This window comes from Rhipicephalus microplus, chromosome X (genome assembly GCF_043290135.1).
Source record: "Rhipicephalus microplus isolate Deutch F79 chromosome X, USDA_Rmic, whole genome shotgun sequence".
NCBI classification, from domain to species: Eukaryota; Metazoa; Arthropoda; class Arachnida; order Ixodida; family Ixodidae; genus Rhipicephalus; species Rhipicephalus microplus.
The window spans coordinates 294,002,540-294,024,311 of NC_134710.1; positions in this window are offsets into that span (position 1 = coordinate 294,002,540).

The window sequence follows — 21,772 nt, forward strand, 5'->3', positions numbered from 1 at the left end:
ACAAGGCGTCCACATTTCGATGAATTCAAAAGGGCACCAGGTGCACAAAAAAGAATGCATGGTGTTCAATTTGGAGGTCGTTCACCAAGGCGACATTAACAACAGGTTTTTCGGAGCTAACACGTTTTAGATGAACGAAACGTTTACCGTATATAGCAGCGCTCATACTACCCAGCCAGCAAACGTATACGTCGCCATAATGCGAGTGTGAACTTCCTGGTTTCATGTGCCTGAGCAGCGGCCGAGTGAATGGACTCAGGGAAAGTCGAAATACAAGAAAGGAGTCGTGACATGTGCTCTTGGTGTCGTGTATAGGATAGCGCTTTTGTCTAGCAAAACATGCGTACTTCCAGTACAATTCACTCATTACGTCAAGGTGAATCAATGCATATTTCTCACGCTTCCGCTCTTTAAAAGTTTCAAAAATCTTGTCTCCCATATATATAACCCAATGCATTATCAAATGGGGAGCTCGCTTTCGCCTGCGTTCTCCCGATCTTTTTTTTTTGCAGCGGTACAACACTACTCGACCCTCTACGGTTAGATACTAAAATGTGCGTGACTGCCAGAGACAAGCTTAGTGCTCATCTCATATAGCGTTTATACTGGGGCCCCGTGGTCCTCCGAGGTAGTTTTAAAAGGTGCTCACATATGGGGAGGAACCCCATCACTTCTAAGGGACATTAGAGATAGAGAATAAAACAGTTTAATTTAGTAGACTCTACATTAAGAGCTCTATTGCCGTTGATTTTATTATCAAGGTTTTGTATTAGAGGAACAAGAAAAGGTCATAATCATGTTTTTTTTTATTTGGCGGAAAAATCTGCATGCTTCACGTGACATGTTAGAAAGTGTATCTGTCGTATTTTTGTGCAACTGGCTCAAAACTGTTTGCTCAAACTAGGCATAAGTTATGGCCAAGGCTTCTTGCAAAGAGGTTACTCCATCTTTGATTTATTCACAACTACGTCGGTCATTCCGCAGCTGTTTCTCAGAAATACGTTTGGACCGTAGACTTACGCCACCACGAGTACACATATCCGTGCTTGAACCCCTACCAGTACGAGTTCGGCAGCTGGGCTCAAAGGCGCTACGACAGTGTTTCGAATCGCTATTGGAGACTTTCAAGAGGGTCGTCACCGGCATGGCCATGCGCATGGAAGCACCCGCCCGGACGCAGAATGTGACTCAACGCGCTTCCACGGCCAACAACGTCTGGATCGCGGTCTTTGACAGCAACGAAAGAAAGGTATTTTCACAATGTTTCTGCAACAGTGTTGCACATGACTGCTTCGAAATAGCTTTTTCCGGTGCACCTACAATGCATATATTGCGTCCTTGTACAAGTTCTGCAGAAATAACGACAAACGATATTGAAGGGCGAGATGGCTGTATCTAATCAGTGAATGAAGAGAAATGTCGAATATCACACTTTCGACAAGGTAGATTGTTGGTTAGGCTAATTAGAGATGCTGACCTCAACTTCACTGGCAGTACCATCTTTTTGCTGAAACATTTGTGTAAAGAAAAGAGTCTTAATGCAGTGGGAAGTTGAAACATCTGCTAATGCAAAAACATGGAAATAAATTGATTGAACTGTTCGCCTAATTATACTCTCTAGTGACGTTACGTGTAACATTAAAAGAATAAGACAAGCTCTAACATAGTTGTGAAGTCGGATGCACTCCAGTGGGATATCATTAGGCCTTTTGGAGACGACACACTCAAAAGAATGTCAATTGTCTACGACATATGCCTACATTTTCTCCCTTTGTATATATTTCTCTCCCTTTCGTTCTTGATTATTCTTCGCCTTTGTGTCACGCGTATAGTTGCTTTCTTATTAGGTCTATGGTAAATTATATGCATGGAAGTAAGTTGGCTCAATTTTTGAACAGAATACAAGCAAGACAACGGAAGCGCTGTGTCAATCGGCACATGTTTCGCACGCATGAAGAAATAGAAAATCAATGCGTGGTGCGAGGCCTAGTATTGAGATTCCGATTACACTAGTTCGTTAAAGAGCACGTTTTGGTGATGTCAAGTTCCTTTTGCGCACAGAAGACGCATGAAAATAGGATTAACTCCTACGAAAACTTATCAATGAAGGACACAACAGATTGAAGGTTGGTGCTTTCTACTCATTTTTTCGTCCTATATACTGCCCAAGTTTCTTGTGTATATCAGGATTTCTTTTATGAGTGATTGTCTTTATTGAAATCTTCCAGTTCGCTCAATTTTTTTAAATCACTCACATGCAAAAATAGCGGCAATGTACAAATCTTTATTCCCTTTTGTGTGCTCACCTTTTGACGGCCACGTCATTGGGCGAGGTTTTATTTTGAGACCACTTGCTGTCGCCGTCATTCTCATGTGGGGCTGTTGTGGCCGCTCAATATGGCCCTTCGGAACCCAAAACTGTACACATCACAGTTGTACCAGAGAAACCTTAACGCCAGGTCACCCGAAATACAGTCGCTTGTGTTCACGATTGACGCGTAATTACATGGGCTTGCAGAAACACATCGAAAAAAACCAATTCGCTCTCCCGTGTATACGAAGGGAACAATTGACGGGGAGCACTCCTTATCAACTGAATGTGGTAAATATTAGGAACGCAAATAGCTGTGTTTTTCTGCACCACTGATAGACCATGGCTCACTTCAGTTACAACACAGGACTAAAAATGCAGGAGCTGCGGGAAGAGAACAAGGATAAAGGAGACCTCAAACCTCCTGTCAGCAGCCCACGGCTCTCCGAAATGGACCAGGAGGACGCGTTGCGCCCGACAACCATGCACGAGATCCGCGGTTGTTGGGCGGACACGCGTTCGAATTCATCCGCAGCTGATGAACTACTTGATGACACGCATGATGCAAGCGACGAAGCTACACGGGAGTGGGCAGATGGCCTTGAACGATGCCGCACATCGCCAGCAAGTTTACGCACGGATCCTAAGCGCTGCTTTCGCACAATGGACATGATGGATGCTAACACGTCCTCAATGCGCATTTGCTAGCTTATTTCTGATGGTTCATTTATGTGAATTTCAACTAAAATAATATTTTTTGTCAAAACCGATCTGCAGATACTTTTTCAGTTTTCTTATATATCATTTTTAATTCGAAGATTTTGCCTTCTGGAGCAGAAGTGTTAAGCACCCGTCCTGTGTGCATCCCACGGATGTTTGACAAGCTGGCCACGTCCTGCGAAGTGTTCACTATAATTTGCTAGATCACACTCGTTATTTACTCACATATCGCAGTAATTAATCTTTCTTCGGGTTAGCTGGAGAGACGGCACGGGTCTCTAGCACTTTTGTGAGGCGCCCCATGTGGTCACTATGTGTTGAAACATAATCGTGCCCCAATGTCTCTACAATCTGGAGACTATAGTATCGGTCTTTCTGGTAAATGCTGAAGCCAACCACTGTTCAGAAATTATCTGCATATGACACATGGGAAATACTTTCTGCTAAGGTTACGCACCGGGTGACATTTATTCCTCAGGTCGAGGTAACTTTGCCACCCCTGTTTTTGAGCCATAGCTCTTCTACTGCGAGATAAGCTCAAGGAAATCACGGGGGCATGCTTTTCGCCATGGATATTAACTCACGTTGACTTCCTCCTCTGGCTGTTTTTTCTGACAAATATGCAGATCAGTCTAAAAGTAACCGAACTATTCTATAAGACTTGGTTGGCTTGAGATACAAACTAATCGTTATGGAGCCTCGGATAAGCATTTGGACAAGCGCATTAGCCTAGTTAAGCAATATTTTTTTACGGTAACTAGGCTGCTTGGTGCTGCTTCTTCCAAGTGAATTCCAAATGGAACCTGTTCTATGTCTGGCCAATTCTCATAATTTTCAAGGTGACCACGCGAGCTCTTCATGGATCAGCAGTACGAGCAGAATACCAACCAGCTCTACACAACCCCAGCCTTGCCTGACCTGCGTGAGTCAATGCAAGCTGCGAAAAACAAAATCATAGTACTCTATACCGCACTTATTTTCTACAGAACCTTTGCGCTCTCTGAAAATAGGGAATAAAATCATTCAAAGAATGTTACCTAAATAATGCAAAATTGTTAAAAAAATAGTACAATGCTGCGAAGACAGAAGAAATGTATTTCTAAACATATTTAAATTGTAAAGGAACCTCGAAAATGAGGTGCCGCCTGTTTAATGGCGATGCCCAGCGATGATTTGCACAGGTCACTAATAAATAAGCAACCAAATCACATTGCATAGAACGTTGGTTTTTATCACTTTGAGTAGCGTTTGAGCCCTTTAAAAACCCAATATTTTCAACCATTTCAACGAGTAAGTGAATTACTTCTGTAAACAAGGCAACACCTTATACATGGCTCCTGGCCCAGAGTCGTTTTTACTAAGATGTTGAGGAACCTGCCAACCAACCAACCTAAGAGTGTTCATCTTGTTGACGTATCATACTACCGATCTATTCTTCGGCATGCCAATTTGTTACAAGTTCGTTAGGAAAAGCAAGTTTTATGTTCTACAGCCAAATTACTTGGAGTTTTGATCATTGTAATAAAATTCAATAATTGTTTTCGTGATTCCTGAGGATGCACACATATTCGATATCAACACGATACTCGAAAAGATTTTTTCCATAATTGTTTTGGGAACCTTGAATATATGCGCATCCTTGCTAGTAAACAAGTACTGCTGCAGTTTCACGAGCCAAAGTCACTATGAGATAAGGTGAAAGCCGTCGGTGGTGGCAACTCGGGATCAATTCCGATTACCTGCGGCCTATGTAACGTGTACCCATACATATTCGCACTCAGGTGTATTCATAACTAATCATGAAGTTGCAGCAGGCAACCACACCCGCGCCCAAGAGATTAGCAGCTCGATGCCTTACCTGCCAAATCGCCGCGGCTACTGCATCCATCGATATTGAACTGTTTCCATGCGAAAGCATCATGTGCACCGTGAAGTAAAAAGTTCCGCAACTGGCACTATCATACAAAGGTAACACTATTCGTGTGCCCAAGCGATCTCGTCAACTGGAAATCTCATTGAATACCGTTCTGGCAGTCAACCAAAAGTGACTTTTCCCATTTGCAAATACCAGACTAGTCCCTGTCCCCAAAGTTCCAATATCACATGACATTAAAAAAGTTATGCTGCACATTTTGACTAAATGATGCTACAATATCACGTGACATTCATGCTTGTATTCTCGAGACGCCTATAGACACCAATTGATCTCGCATCCATTGCGCGTGGGGTAGCTTAGTAGAGCATATTTTTTTCGCGGTTTCCCCTATCGCCACAAGTGTAGTAACAGTGTGCCACTTTCGCCTTGGAGCTCCATTTAGAAACTTATCTTTGAGTGCCTCACATTTAGGACACTCAATGTGCATCCTCAATAAACTATAGGCGGATTATAGACTCAAGTCTGCGATCCTAAATGTTCTGTTTTGGGAATGGTGGACAGCTTGACTTCTATTATTGCTTACATTACCGCACAAAACAAGTTTACCTCTTATGTATGTATAATTTTTTCTGAGTCTTGCATAAGCATTCGCTCTCTAGCTCTACATGAAAAACAGTTTTTAAGAACAAGGAGAGAGAGAGAGAGAGTTTTTTATTGAAAGGCAGAGAATTTAGCCGGCGTGTGTGTGTCGCTAACTTGCTACTCTTCGTGGGGAAGGGGATTGGGGACTGAAAGGCAGAAGAGAGAGAGAAAAAAAATATTAGGAATGAAATGGAAAGAAAAAAAGTAATATACAGACATTTTTCTGTCTCTTGGGTGGGGACGTCTGCTGACAACATGACTTCAGTTTTCAAGGCACCCCTACAGCTTGTCTAGATGACCAATATTGTCTAAATACGCGAATAAAAGTTCCATCGCTTGCCTCTATTGCGTGAAGCTAGGGAAAGGGCCCAGGACAAAACCAACTCATAAAGTTCTTTGGGTTAACAGGTGCATGCAGTGTTCATAGAGCGTACGCTCATCGGCATACGCTCGGCACTCACACATGATATGTTTTACAGTTTCTGTGGAGCCACAGTTATTGCAGTGTGGACTGTATACTTGACCGAAGCTAAAGTGTAAATTGTTTCTATAAGCACTGTTCAGCTGGAGACGGTGGTAGAGAGATTCCAGGTGTCAAGGGATTCGGGATTTGAGTTTAGTCCTTAGATGTGGGTCGATAGAGTGGAGGAAAGCATAATGATGTGTCGGGAGGTTCTGTAGCATCTTCTCTTCTTCGGAAGCAAGCCTTTTAGCCAGCTGGGAAGCATCTGATTTAGTAAAACAGGTTCACCTGTAATTTTACTTTTGAAGTTCTTTGCGGGCCGATTAATCTACTTTTTCATTGGCCAGTATACCGCAATAAGCCGGTATCCATGCATTGAAGTGTGATAGCGTGACTCGCGATATTAGCCAAGTGGTGTAACTATGCTATATCAAATAAAATCGTGTAATAATTTGTTTTCTTTAAGAGGCTGAATAGTATTTGTAGAGCCCCCTAGAGTCGGTGAAGATCACCCTTGGGTTCGGCGTTTGAAGCAAGATATAGAGGACTGCTCCTTTAATTCCATGAAGTTCTGCTGTCGTTAATGATGTACTGCATTGTAGGCGATAGGATAGACTTTGTGCTGTAGAAGGAACATGGAGGCCATATGACGAGATCTCCTGAGTAGTTAAGGCGTCAGTATAAATATGAGAACGCTGAATGTAATGCTGGGCTAAGTAGAAGGGAGTAGTCAGCAGCAGTGCGGTCTGTGCAATACGTCTTTTCGCTTCATTGATTCCTGGGACACACTGTTTATTATCAAGAGGTGAAAGCAGCCACGGAGGAAATCTCGGAGGCATCAACTTCTTCGGCTGTCTGATAGCAGTAAGTTGCTGCATTTGCACAGCTTGGCCGAATGCTGAATTGCTGTGGGTGAGATGTATGCGGTACAGAAAATTCTTCTTCCCATGTATGACTTGGCGGAAAGGAGTGCGCGATATTTCATGAGTGCAGATGACATCTAGCCGGAAACATGCTGCTTCCGCTACAGTTCCCGAGCCTGATGAGCTCTTTGGAAGGGCTAGACAGATTCGTAGGCAATTGCTTCGTGCGCCCTCTAAAGTCCTCTTCTTTGTTGGTGATAATCGGTGAAGCACCGGTAGGCAATAACGCAAGATTCCTTCAATATACGCTTTCTCAAGCAGGACCATTGATCGGCACTTCCAACCCCATCGTGTTCTCCCAATGAATTTGAAAAGTTGTGATGCCGCAGCTATTCTCGCTCGAAGTTTCTTCACCTGAGGAGACCAAAAAAGACTTCTTTTGATGACTATTCCAAGAAATGGCTGAGACCGTACATAGGTCAGTGTCCGGCCACCGAGGAGGAGCGGATACTTGGTCATTTTCTTTCTCGTGAATGCCATGGCTGTGCTCTTTTCTGGAAAAAAGTGCATACCGCGGGAGCCAAATACGCGGAGACATTCTGTAATGCCTTTTGAAGGCGTTGTTTGGTTACAAAACGCGAACTTGAAGCACTCCAGATACAGATATCATCGACGTAAATTGTGATGTGCACTCTTCGCGGCAATATTATTGTTATATGTATCAGGGTGATGTTGAAAAGGAGTGGACTGAGCACTGAGCCCTGGGGTGCGCCTTTCTCTCCTGCGTAGAACTGTGTGGGACCGTTTGGAGTGCACATACATACCTTCCGTTCTTTTAAATAGCTCTCAATACATTTATACAATCTTCCTCTAAGGCCAAGAATAACCATGACTGCAAGAATGGAATGGTGAAAGACGGAGTCAAAAGCTGTTTTGATTTCGAGAAAGATAGCTATTGGAATGTGTCCAGCAAAGAGGTCCTCTTCAAGAGAAGGGACGAGGGTGATTACATTATCGATTGCTGATCTGCCTTGACGGAATCCGTTCATTTCTTGAGGGAATCTGTCGTGGCTTTCTAAAAACCAAGTCATTCATTTATGAACCATCCGCTCCATAAGCTTGTCAATGCAACTCAGCAGGCCAACGGGTCAGAAAGAGGCGTAGCTTGTTGGCTGCTTTGAAGGTTTCCAAGTGGGCACTATTTTAGCGAGTTTGCATTCTGCGGGAACCTCGCCCGGCTGCCATGAAGAATTATAATATTCTAGGAGTCGTAGGCGGGAGGTGTGGGGTAACTTCGCGGTGGCTTCATAGCTTACTTCGTCGTGACCGGGTGATGTGTGCCTCTTTGATTTACTGATTGCGGTGTTCAGTTCTTCAATTGTGAATGGCAAATCCAATGCTGGCACTGTCTCTTGTGAGAAGTCAGACGTGTTTGCGGAAGAGCTCTAGGGTATTGAAGTGGATGATAACAGTGTGCAGTATCCTTCTGACAGCTTTTTCAGGAGTTTCCGTTCGTTGAAGGGAAAGTGCGGTGAAAGGGTGAAGCTGTTGGAGTGGTGTTCGCATGCCTCTAAAGACCCGCCATATTTTGGCAACCGGTTGATGAACGTGCAGTGTGAAGCAAAAGTCGCGCCATCGTTGCCAGCTACGTTTATCCAGGTAACGCCGGATATGACGTTGTGTCTGTCGGCAGGCTCGAAGGTCTTCAAGACACTTTGTGCGCAATACTTTTCTTTCAGCTCGCTTGCGAATAGCACACAGTTTTTCAAATTCCTCATCGTTTGATGGAAATCTGTCATTCTTAGCTGAAAGACGTGTGCATGCTTTTAGGCAATAAAACATCGCAGTGAGTAATTCTTCGTCCTTGGTGGCAGCCGTAATTCCTTTACTAGTGGCGTCTTTGAATGCATCTCAATCAGTAGATCTTGTAATTTATTTCTTTGATAACATCTTCGCCCCAACAGCTGATATCATGATTCGGTAATGATCACTCCCCTGTGTTTCTAAGTTGGTGCACCAGTGAAAGTTACGGGCAACTGAGCTTGTTGCGAAGGTGACGTCGATGCTACTGGTAGTCGAAAAGCCTCGCAGATATGTGATGCTGCCGTCATTCAGAGGTTCAATGGAATGTTTTGAGAGTAGTTCGGCGAGCTTGGCTCTTCGCGCACAAATGTGTGAGCTGCCCAAAATTTCATTGTGGGCATTGAAGTCTCCACAAATGATGTGTGGGGAAGGTGTTCTTGAAATCAAATTTTCAAGTCTTGAAGCATCGACAGGCTTGCCTGGTTCCAGGTATACTTCAATGAGTGTGTATTCTTGTTTACCGAATGTTGTGATGGCGCACGCATATTTATTGTCGTTGTTGGGTGGGATGTCGATCTCGGAGGCCGAAATATCTCTGCAAATGCCTATGAGTAATCTGCTGATAAGGCCAAGCCGTTTTGAATGATGAAAATAATACCCGTTCATTCTGAAATATGGTCCGACTCATGATTCGGAGATAACAATTAAAGGGAATTGGTACACTCGCACCAGCTGTTGGAAATCCGAAAGCTTTGAGCGAAGCCCGCGAGCGTTCCACTGGAATACTGTGCATGTGCTAAATATTTTATGTATTGTCAGTTCACGTGATGATATCGTTGGGGAAGCCATGATTGCTACTGTGAAGAAATGCGCCCCTGCGGTGCGTAGGAGATCGACATCAGGGGCTCCAGCGCAAGGATTGCTTCCACCTCTGGAAGACTTCTTGACGAAAGATTTGCGCGGACAAGGGCTTTGAGGGCTGCAAACAACATAGGAATCGGTATGCATGTTACATCTTGATCGGTGTTTCCGTGTTGCTGTCTCTCGCAGTCTTCTTGTGTTGCGGCGACACGACAAGGAACAGGGATGGATGTGCTATGGCTTAAGTTCCATGATTGCCTGTGCATCTGAGTCCTCCTCGCCTTTCCTTCCTACGATGTTTGCTCTGTTTTGCCTTTCAAAGGCCAAGCGTCCTGTATTCGAGCTCAATGCGGTGCGTGGCATACTACCCCTTCTGCACATGCGCGTACCTTCAGTCTCTCTTCTCTATTCAATTCCCCCTCTCTTGCCTCGCAACACTGACGCAGGCAGTGGCTTTTACGCAACGCTAATTCTTCCTCACTCTCCTCTAGGCGTTCCTTCCGCACGGCGTTTACATCCCCATTGCCCATGTGCCCCCTTCTGCTACGCTCCACCATCTCCCGCCTCTCAACGCTGACGCAGGCAGCGTCTGCCGCGAGCTTCATGAATGAAAAAAAAAAAAAACGACTGCTCACGCTGCACAACCGTTCACTGACCACCCCGTATACATATGCACTGGATCTTGATCTTCTATAGGCAGTGCCGGGGGGAGATTTCTCCTGTGCGTTGTAGAACAAAACATTTCGCAGGGTGCCCGTTAACTGAAAGCGGACCGTTGGTCTCTGCGTCCAAATCAAAGTCTTCTGTCTGTTATTACCCGTTAGCAGCGACTGGCTTTGTTAAGAAGGAAGCACCGGTTCATTACTGCGTGGTTTGCGCCTCCCCAGATTTCTCTCCTGCGCAACGCCGCGATGAGCGCCAGCGTCAACCCCGCCACCAGTGTAAGCGTTAGCGCCCTGTGCTTCGAAACTTCACATGGCTGCCTTTAGCGGGAGATTGTGTAATTTTTGTGTTCTTTACCTTGGCCTTGCTCTTTGCAATAAAGCTTCAGTTGATACACAGCGCCTGTAGATCTTGTCCTGTTATTTAGAGTTTATTTCCGTTTCTCACGCAGTACACCATGAACCAGCACGATCGACCAAACTCGCCAAAATTCTGCATGTACTCCTTGTTCATATTTGGGGTGGCTAAGCTATTCAAGATTCGAACAGGCTTAAGATATTTTTTAATGATTTTAATGAAACAATAACAAGCGAATATAAAGCGAATATAATCCACACTTAATTTCGTTGGTGAGATGTATGATAGTTGAGTTTCACCGCAGAAGCAACCACGGTGAATTTCTTCACCATAACCTTGACTTCCTGCCTAGATTGTTTTCACTCGGAAGACGCATGGAGTCTTTTTGGTCGCAGCGCATGTCAGCGTCTGCAGCGGCTCCGTGGAAGCCCATTCCCAAGATAACCGAAACGCGTGTTTGGTAGTGCCAGAATTAGCTATCATCATTCTTTAGATGCGTCGATATCACATTACCCATATCTTGACTGTGAAGTCTGGGTCACGCGGTGCCTTTGTTCGTGCCAGGCACTACTCGCCCAGCACCATGTCAACTTGAGAAAGCGATAAATGCAAAACCGATGATACTGCACGTTTTTGATTTTGTGCTACATATACATTAAATAGTAACAGACACAACCATATTCATAATATTGTTACGAGGTTGGTTGCTTCTGAGCGAGATGTATTTGCAGAGTAAAAACTACAGGCAAGAGACACAATGGCTGATTGGCCCAGTCGCGCGCCTGTCAGTCGCACCTCTTCCTTTTCTTCCTCTCCGTAGCAGGACCCCCGGGCGTTGGAGCGCCGTCTCGGCGAGAGTCCGGAGAAGTGCGACAGAAGTAGGGTTTCAAGCGCGAAACATGGACAATGTCAACTAGTGACGAACTTGGTGACGTATTGGAGTGCAATGGCGCTATCTCGTAGGTTACGTCGCTAACTTGACGTAAGACTAGGTAGGGTCCGGCGTATCGGGACAAAAGTTTTTCGGAGAGACCTACACGGCGACACGGTGACCAGAGGAGCACGTGGTCACCTGGGGCAAACGTTATATTTCGATGCCGGTGGTCGTAGCGGGCTTTTTGCATATCCTGTGACCTGGTGAGGCGAGACTGGGCAACTTGACGAGCCATGTGAGCCCGATCAATGGCTTCGCGCGCGTACTCGGAAGGAGATGGCACGAGAGGCAAGGTGGTTTCAAATGGCAATATGGGGTCGCGACCATATAAAAGATAAAAAGGCGAGAATCCCGCAGTGTCATGTCGAGAGGAGTTATATGCGAAGGTCACATAGGCCAACGTTGTATCCCAGTCTCGATGATCATCGGAGACGTACATCGAAAGCATCTCTGTGAGCGTGCGGTTGAGACGTTCAGTTAGGCCATTAGTTTGTGGGTGGTAGGCGGTAGATAGCTTATGGGCTGTGGCACACGATCGAAGGAGGTCATCGACAACTTTGGACAGGAAAGAGCGGCCGCGGTCCGTAAGCAGCTGTCGGGGTGCACCATGGTGTAAGATGACGTCATGAAGAAGAAAATCCGCGACGTCAGTGGCGCAACTGGTTGGCATGGCCTTTGTTATCGCGTAACGGGTCGCATAATCTGTGGCGACGGCAATCCATTTATTTCCTAGTGTCGTCGTCGGAAAAGGGCCAAGAAGGTCGAGTCCCACGCGATGAAATGGTTCAGAGGGGACTTCAATTGGGTGAAGATATCCAGCTGGCAGCAAAGAAGGTCTTTTCCGGCGCTGGCAGAGGTCGCACGTGGCGACATATCGACGTACGCTGCGGTACAATCCAGGCCAGAAAAATCGACGTCGCACGCGGTCGTATGTGCGGGAAACGCCGAGGTGTCCCGCTGTTGGTGCGTCGTGAAGTTGTTGAAGTATGGCAGGCCGTAGATGACGAGGGATGACAAGCAGAAGCTCAGGGCCTTCAGTGGTGACGTTGCGGCGGTAGAGGATGCCGTCATGCAGCACGAACATACGGGATTCAGCGTCATGGCTGTCAGACTGGATGGCGTCGATGATAGTGCGCAATGACTCATCCCGTCGTTGTTCGATGCGCATATCGCTGACGTCTGTAAACGCCATTACTCTGCTCTCCAGGTCAGGCGCAACGGGATCAGGAGGATCTACCGGATATCGAGAAAGACAGTCTGCGTCCTTGTGCAAACGGCCAGACTTGTAGCTGACGCTAAACGAAAATTCCTGAAGCCTCAGAGCCCAGCGAGCCAGACGTCCAGTCGGGTCCTTCAGAGAAGTCAGCCAACAGAGGGCGTGGTGGTCCGTAACGACAGTGAAAATGCGACCATATAAATATGGCCGAAACTTGGCGACGGCCCAAACTAAAGCTAGACACTCTCTCTCGGTGATGGAATAATTCATCTCCTGGGGAGAAAGCAGGCGACTGGCGTAAGCTATCACGCACTGTCTACCGTGGTGCCGCTGAGCGAGAACTGCGCCGATACCGTGGCCACTGGCGTCGGTGCGAACCTCTGTGGCAGCAGAAGGATTAAAGTGGGCAAGTATGGGGGGCGTAGTTAGGTAGCCGATGAGAGCGGCGAACGCTTGAGCCTGCTCAGGGCCCCATGAGAATGTGGTATCCTTCTTTAGCAAATCTGTCAGTGGCCGGGCAACGTCAGCGAAGTTTTTCACAAAACGGCGAAAGTAGGAACATAAGCCGACGAAGCTACGGACGTCGGATGTAGAACGGGGCACTGGAAAGCTACGGACGACGCGGATCTTTTCGGGATCTGGTTGGACACCATCGGCGTTTACAATATGGCCCAGAATGGCAATCTGACGGTGACCAAATTGACACTTCTTGGAATTGAGTTGTAGCCCAGCTGTTCTGAAGACTGCGAGAATTGCAGCGAGACGGGTCAGGTGGCTATCGAAAGTAGATGAAAAGACTATCACATCGTCTAGGTAACAAAGACAAGTAGACCACTTGTAACCACGCAGGAGAGAGTCCATCATTCGTTCGAATGTGGCAGGGGCGTTACATAGTCCAAAAGGCATGACCTTAAACTGGTATAAACCATCTGGTGTAATGAAGGCCGTCTTCTCGCGGTCCATTTCATCGACAGAAATCTGCCAGTAGCCGGACCGGAGATCTATAGACGAGAAGTATGTAGCCCCGTGTAGGCAGTCCAACGCGTCATCGATGCGTGGTAGCGGGTACACGTCTTTTCGTGTGATCTTGTTTAGGTGGCGATAGTCAACGCAGAAGCGCCAGGTACCATCTTTTTTCTTCACAAGGACGACAGGGGAGGCCCAAGGACTACTTGATGGTTCTATGACACCTTTGTTGAGCATTTTGTCCACTTCTGCTTGGATAACTCTACGCTCAGTGGGGGAGACACGATAGGGGCGTCGGCGAATAGGACTGGCGTCACCAGTATTTATACGGTGCTGAACAGTGGATGTTTGCCCTAGAGGTCTGTCGTCGAAAGAAAAAATGTCGGTATATGACGCGAGAAGGCGATGGATGTCATTGGCTTGCGCAGGGTTGAGGTCGGGTGCAATCATCTTCGAGAAACGATCTGGCCGAGAACAGGTGCTGTTCGCTACTGGAGACTGAAGTAAATCAATCTCGGTGGTGAGCGCTGCTATTTCGAATTCGTCAGCATTAGATACGCTGGCCAAGAACATGCCACGAGGAAGCACTTGAGGGCACAAGCTGAAATTGAGAAGTGGAAGCGAGGTACAATTGTCAGTAACAGTCACAAGCGTATGGGGAATGGCAATGTTGCGGCTCAAGAGGACGTCGGCGAGAGGAAGGAGGACATATTGACCATCGGGAACTTGGGGCTGTGCGGTCAAAACGACGAAGGTGGCTGCCTGAGCTGACAGCCGCACATCCTGAAGAGAGCACAGGCGCGGCGGGGCAGTGGGGGGGTCAGCGACTATCTGAGGCAACTCTAGCTGAAGAACGCCTGTAGCACAATCGATCAGAGCAGAATGATTCGACAAGAAGTCCAGGCCTAGGATAATGTCATAAGGGCAGTGGTCAATCACGGCTAAAATGACAGAAGTAGTGTGGTCCTTTATACGTAAGCGGGCAGTGCACAGACCGAGAACCATCGGCGTGCCGCCATCGGCCACACGGAGCATTTGTGCAGCCGCTGGTGTCAGAACTTTCTTTAAACGTGTGCGTAGGCTTGAACTCATGACCGAAATGCTTGCGCCGGTGTCGACAAGTGCTTGTACAGGTTCGCCGTCTACTTTAACGTCTATTACACTTCGTCTGGTGGGAACGGAAAGAGGATTTGCTGCGGAAGTCGTCAATGCAGCACCACCTCCGGGGGCTGCATTTCTCAGTTTTCCGAGACAACGCGGCCGGAAGCCACGGGGGACGAGAAACGCCGTGGCTGCGGCGAACGGGACGATGGGCGACGTGTTTGCGGCGATCGAGACTGGTGCCCACGTGGTGAAGGCGAGCGGCTGTACCAAGTGTTCCGAGAATGGTCAATGGCATTGGGCTCTTCGGCAGGTGGAAAGGTGCGGGCGGTATCGTCGAAACGGGTCATATTGGTCGTTGCGCGATGTGCCGAGGACCATGTGTTGCGGCAGTAACGGGCAATATGTCCAACGCGGTGGCAGTTGAAACATATAGGGCGGTCATCTGCAGTTCGCCACTCAGCCGGGTTGCGAGTACGTGGAGAAGACCGTCGGTCGGAGAAGGGCATCACGAAAGGGCGTTCGCTGACTCTAGGCGCGGTGACATGGCACACGGAATGCACTCCGATGTTTTCAAGCTCCCGGCGCACGATGGCTTGAACAAGAGGAACAGTAACAGGAGTGGCATCGGTACTGCGCGAATAGAACGCCGAGGGCGCCATAGCTTCCAGTTCACGACGAACAATGCGTGTAAGGTCTCCCGGCGGCGATGCACGTTGTGGTGTTGACTGGTCCTCGCAAGTAGATGTTGCAGCGGTGTTTGGGAGTCGAGCGAATGTTTGTAGAATGCGGCGACTTTTCACTTGCTCGAACTGACGACACTCTTTGATGATCGCGTCTACGGTGGAACAGCCCTTGCACATCAGGAGATTGAACGCGTCGTCGGCAATCCCTTTCAGAACATGTCCCACCTTGTCACCTTCTGTCATGTCGCTTTCGGCCTTTCGGCAGAGGGCCAGCACGTCTTGAATGTAAGCGAGGTATGACTCCGTAGGGGATTGGGCACGGCAGGCCAATTCCTTTTTGGCGGCGATCTTCCGACTGGCGGTTTTGCCAAACACCTCCCGCATCTTTGCTTTGCATTGGTCCCAGCTTGTGAGTTCTTCTTCATTGTTCTCATACCACACCTTGGCCGTGCCTCTCAAATAGAACAGCACATTAGCCAACTGAAGTGTGGGATCCCATCTGTTCGGCACACTCACTCGTTCAAACATGGCCAGCCAATCGTCAACGTCGACGCCATCGGTTCCGCAGAATGTACCGGGATCCTTGAGAGGCGTGAAAACGTACGGTTGCGACGCCATGTTCGTCGGAGACGCTGACGTTGACGCGGAGGGCTGAGCATTGGCCATGGCTGGAAGGGCGATGCGACGTCCGCTGCGGAGCTCCGTTGCCTGATGGTTACCCAGCACCTCTCACCAATATGTTACGAGGTTGGTTGCTTCTGAGCGAGATGTATTTGCAGAGTAAAAACTACAGGCAAGAGACACAATGGCTGATTGGCCCAGTCGCGCGCCTGTCAGTCGCACCTCTTCCTTTTCTTCCTCTCCGTAGCAATATATTAATGGGATATATAAAAATGATAGTATTGTTAATATTATTATTGAAAATAATGTTTTTATATCTGGTATTACGTCAACAAACCACAATATGATCACGTGAGACGTCGTAGCAGAGTAATCTGCAAATTTGGACGGTCTGTTGTTCTTTACGCGCACTGACTTCGCAATGTATACGGGCCACAATCATTTCGCCTCCGTCGATATGTGACCTCCAAGGCCAGGATTGAACACACGACCTTCATGCCAGCAGCCGAGCCCCGTAAAGGCTACGCCACCGGGGCGTGCTAATTTCGTATGGATACTGCCGTAGGATTGAGTGGATTATCGCTAATATCTTTGCTGACCCACTTTTGCGAATCCCCACTAGGAAGATGACGATGGCGATGAAGAAGAATGCTAGACATTTTTTTTTACAGCGAAAGTTGTTCTGAGATCAGAACTCGGGCCATGCGCAGTTGTCCGCCACCGCAGCCGCCGGTGAAACCACACCACGTGAAATTAGAAAAAAAAATATCACCAATGCCACAATGGGGCTCGAAATCTCGCCCGCTGGGTGCCATCCCAGTATACTACCATGGAGCTACACCGGTACTTGTGACATGCTGGCAAACTTTCCTTGGGCAGATTTGTTGCCGAGAAAGACATCGCGTTAATGCGATTTATAAAGCGTTTCAAAACAGCGAAATAACAACCAGTCGTCGAAGAATGCGAATAGCGTAACGAGTTGGCCGTCCGATGCTACAGCCCATTACAAAAGCTTGTTTTTGTTCCCCTAATAACTGTGGCGCATACCTACTTCACACATGATTCTTCATCGTCGTCACCCACTGCATGTACAGTTGGCACAAAATTCCGTGTTTAGCGGATACCACGCTTCTACGAAGAATGACAAAAAATAGCATAGCAAATGCCGGCCTACTACCAAAAAAAATTAATATTAATGCCCTCTTGGGTATCAAGCAAGTGTGGTTGCAGTAGTTACCCAATGAGTGTTTTGAAAAGGCTCTGAAAGGCCGCTCTTCTTGCTTTCGCTATGACTGTGCAGCGCCTTCCACGCAGGCCTTGTTTTTTTTTTCTTGACACAATGAAGACAAGTTGTCCCAAAAAGTTTCTGAATATTAGTCACCTGACCCTTCGCGGAGCTCCCTCTGTGGTAGGTAGATTCCAACCATTCCAGGATCATCATCACAACCATCATGCTCCACGTGCACGCGCCGAGAAATCCTCGCGTCACGAACCTTACTGTCACGTGGTGAACCTTTGCGGCTAGTCAGAGAATCCCCGTTTCTTTGTTTTACCCCAGCGTCAACGCATCCCTCAGGTTCTCTTCTCCAGCACTGCTCTACGACGAGAAAGAGCGTTTCAACGTTTCAAGGTCAGCATCCGTTATTCCTGTGAGCTTAACTCTGTCTTAGTCTTCGGTACCCCTTATTTCTAGGCTCGGGGGACGTAGTCTTGTTCTGAGCGGTTACAGTTCCATATTCCAGCTCACTCAGAATCTGCATAAACAGTGAAAGAGTACCGACCACAGGACAGTGGCTTAGTTATTATCGGGATTATTCAGTGCATGCGGAAATTTTCATTGTGCGATGCTCCGGACCCCTCTTAATACTCATTGTGTTTCTCATTGATATGCGGGAGACACTTCATTTTCTCTTACTTTTTATCTGTTTTCTCGCAATGTTTATTAATGTACTCACATCTGTCAAGTCGAGAACGAACGCTACAGCTAGAGGACCATGCACCTAAAAATCTAGTGGCAAACATTCACATGTGTTTCAACTGGCGTGGCAAATTGTTGTCTATTTTCAGTCACACCCTCCCCCACCAAATCTTGTACGTTTGAAATTTTTAAATCGCTACCTTGATCTGGTGTCACTGAACGGCTTCATATCGAAACAACAAATGACTACTTCGATTGTGGAATTCTGTTAACTTTATACGGCGTGATGCATCCAAAGCATAGAACGCAGAAATTTTGAGGTTGCATCGCTGGCCGCTTTCTGTGTTGACTTTTCCCTTAGTATTGAATTTTCTGGCATTTCCTCAGGTCTCTTGGTCACGGTAACACTGATTTCTGGCAGTTTCCGAAGCTTAACCAACACACTAGGTTGACTATAAACTACCAAACTGCAAATCATTATCTTGCACGCCTTAACGTAACACTTAATACTTCAAATTTCATTCACTTGTTTGTGATATTCTACAAACATTGTGGCAGCACAAAAGCGACCTCCATAGATCCTGTCTCTTCCTACTTAGCGACGGTTGTTTACTAAAAACCTGTAACCCATTGGTCGAGGCTTCGCTTTGTCTCTACCTTGCATAGTCTCGGTTAATGCTTGACCATACTGTGTGCAATCCGTGCCGGGTCGGAAGCTTGAATCCTCGGGTGACCCTGGCAACGTGGCGGGCTTGCTGTCTATGCGGGGTTTACTTAGCGCTGTTCAAGCACACACGCATGCAACTCGGTGAGCAAAAGGTGGCGCAACAATTACTAATTGGTCAGCGGCACCACCTGTTTGACTACGCCTTCATTAGCTTTGAGAAAGCAGGTCACTCAGATTGGCGGGAACTCTGGTAAGCACCCCGGACACACCGCTATTTTACGTTGCAGAATGAAGGTTCGTTCACTGGTACCAGTGGTAGAGCCAATTTAGTCGCAATAGGATTGGTCACAAATTGCCGCTTTGGTCATAGTGACTGGTTAGGCGCAGTCATTCGCTACGTCATTTCACTGGCTACTCGCTGCGAACTTAGGAGTTGCCACGCACACCATGTCTTTGGTTTGATTCCTGAACAAGGCGTCCACATTTCGATGAATGCAAGAGGGCACCGGGTGCATAAAAAAAAACGGTTTTCAGACTGGAGCTCTTCCACCAAGGTGACCTGAACAACAGTCCTTTCGGAGCTAACACCAGTTAGATAAACGATGCGTTTACCGTAGACAGCGCTATTAGCACCCAGCCTCCAAACGTATTGGTCGACATAATGTGCCTGAACCGCGGCCGAGGGAATAGAACTAGGGAAAATGAAAAGTGCACGAAAGAAGTCGTCACATGTGCTCATCCATGGTGTCGTGTATAGGATACCGCTTTTGTCTAGCACAACGTGCGTACTTCCAGTCCAATTCACTCATTGCGTCAAGGTAAATCAATGTATATTTCTCGCACTGGCGCTCTTTATAAGTTTCAAGAAGTCTCGTCTCCCATATATAACCTAATGCATTATCAAATGGGAAGCTCACTTTCGCCTGCGTTGTTCTCAGTTTTTTTTTTCTTTTGCAGGAGAACTACACTTCTCCACCCTTGCTACGAAGACAGTGACGCCAACACGATCCTGAAGAAGCCACTCCTCAGAACTCCGCCATTTAAGTTACCAGCCGTTTGGTAGCGTGTGTTACTCAGCTAGCAGCTGCTTCTGCGCTGAGCTGATAGACGAGCGGAGGAGACGACAGTGAGTAAAGGCAAGGTTTATGTACAGCACAGAAATAGACGCGTTACAAATTCCGCACTGGGGCCGAGAGCTTAGGGACTCGAAGAGCCGAGATGTCTTCTCTCACACACTGTTACGAGGCGCAGCGCCGACGAGGTTGCGATGGGTGCCACGAAACACGCCCCTGCCTCTGAAAGTTGAAACACGCCTCTGAAAGTTGTTCTGAGATCAGAACTCGGGCCATGCGCAGTTGTCCGCCACCGCAGCCGCCGGTGAAACCACACCACGTGAAATTAGAAAAAAAAATATCACCAATGCCACAATGGGGCTCGAAATCTCGCCCGCTGGGTGCCATCCCAGTATACTACCATGGAGCTACACCGGTACTTGTGACATGCTGGCAAACTTTCCTTGGGCAGATTTGTTGCCGAGAAAGACATCGCGTTAATGCGATTTATAAAGCGTTTCAAAACAGCGAAATAACAACCAGTCGTCGAAGAATGCGAATAGCGTAACGAGTTGGCCGTCCGATGCTACAGCCCATTACAAAAGCTTGTTTTTGTTCCCCTAATAACTGTGGCGCATACCTACTTCACACATGATTCTTCATCGTCGTCACCCACTGCATGTACAGTTGGCACAAAATTCCGTGTTTAGCGGATACCACGCTTCTACGAAGAATGACAAAAAATAGCATAGCAAATGCCGGCCTACTACCAAAAAAATTAATATTAATGCCCTCTTGGGTATCAAGCAAGTGTGGTTGCAGTAGTTACCCAATGAGTGTTTTGAAAAGGCTCTGAAAGGCCGCTCTTCTTGCTTTCGCTATGACTGTGCAGCGCCTTCCACGCAGGCCGTGTTTTTTTTTCTTGACACAATGAAGACAAGTTGTCCCAAAAATTTTCTGAATATTAGTCACCTGACCCTTCGCGGAGCTCCCTCTGTGGTAGGTAGATTCCAACCATTCCAGGATCATCATCACAACCATCATGCTCCACGTGCACGCGCCGAGAAATCCTCGCGTCACGAACCTTACTGTCACGTGGTGAACCTTTGCGGCTAGTCAGAGAATCCCCGTTTCTTTGTTTTACCCCAGCGTCAACGCATCCCTCAGGTTCTCTTCTCCAGCACTGCTCTACGACGAGAAAGAGCGTTTCAACGTTTCAAGGTCAGCGTCCGTTATTCCTGTGAGCTTAACTCTGTCTTAGTCTTCGGTACCCCTTATTTCTAGGCTCGGGGGACGTAGTCTTGTTCTGAGCGGTTACAGTTCCATATTCCAGCTCACTCAGAATCTGCATAAACAGTGAAAGAGTACCGACCACAGGACAGTGGCTTAGTTATTATCGGGATTATTCAGTGCATGCGGAAATTTTCATTGTGCGATGCTCCGGACCCCTCTTAATACTCATTGTGTTTCTCATTGATATGCGGGAGACACTTCATTTTCTCTTACTTTTTATCTGTTTTCTCGCAATGTTTATTAATGTACTCACATCTGTCAAGTCGAGAACGAACGCTACAGCTAGAGGACCATGCACCTAAAAATCTAGTGGCAAACATTCACATGTGTTTCAACTGGCGTGGCAAATTGTTGTCTATTTTCAGTCACACCCTCCACCACCAAATGTTGTACGTTTGAAATTTTTAAATCGCTACCTTGATCTGGTGTCACTGAACGGCTTCATATCGAAACAACAAATGACTACTTCGATTGTGGAATTCTGTTAACTTTATACGGCGTGATGCATCCAAAGCATAGAACGCAGAAATTTTGAGGTTGCATCGCTGGCCGCTTTCTGTGTTGACTTTTCCCTTAGTATTGAATTTTCTGGCATTTCCTCAGGTCTCTTGGTCACGGTAACACTGATTTCTGGCAGTTTCCGAAGCTTAACCAACACACTAGGTTGACTATAAACTACCAAACTGCAAATCATTATCTTGCACGTCTTAACGTAACACTTAATACTTCAAATTTCATTCACTTGTTTGTGATATTCTA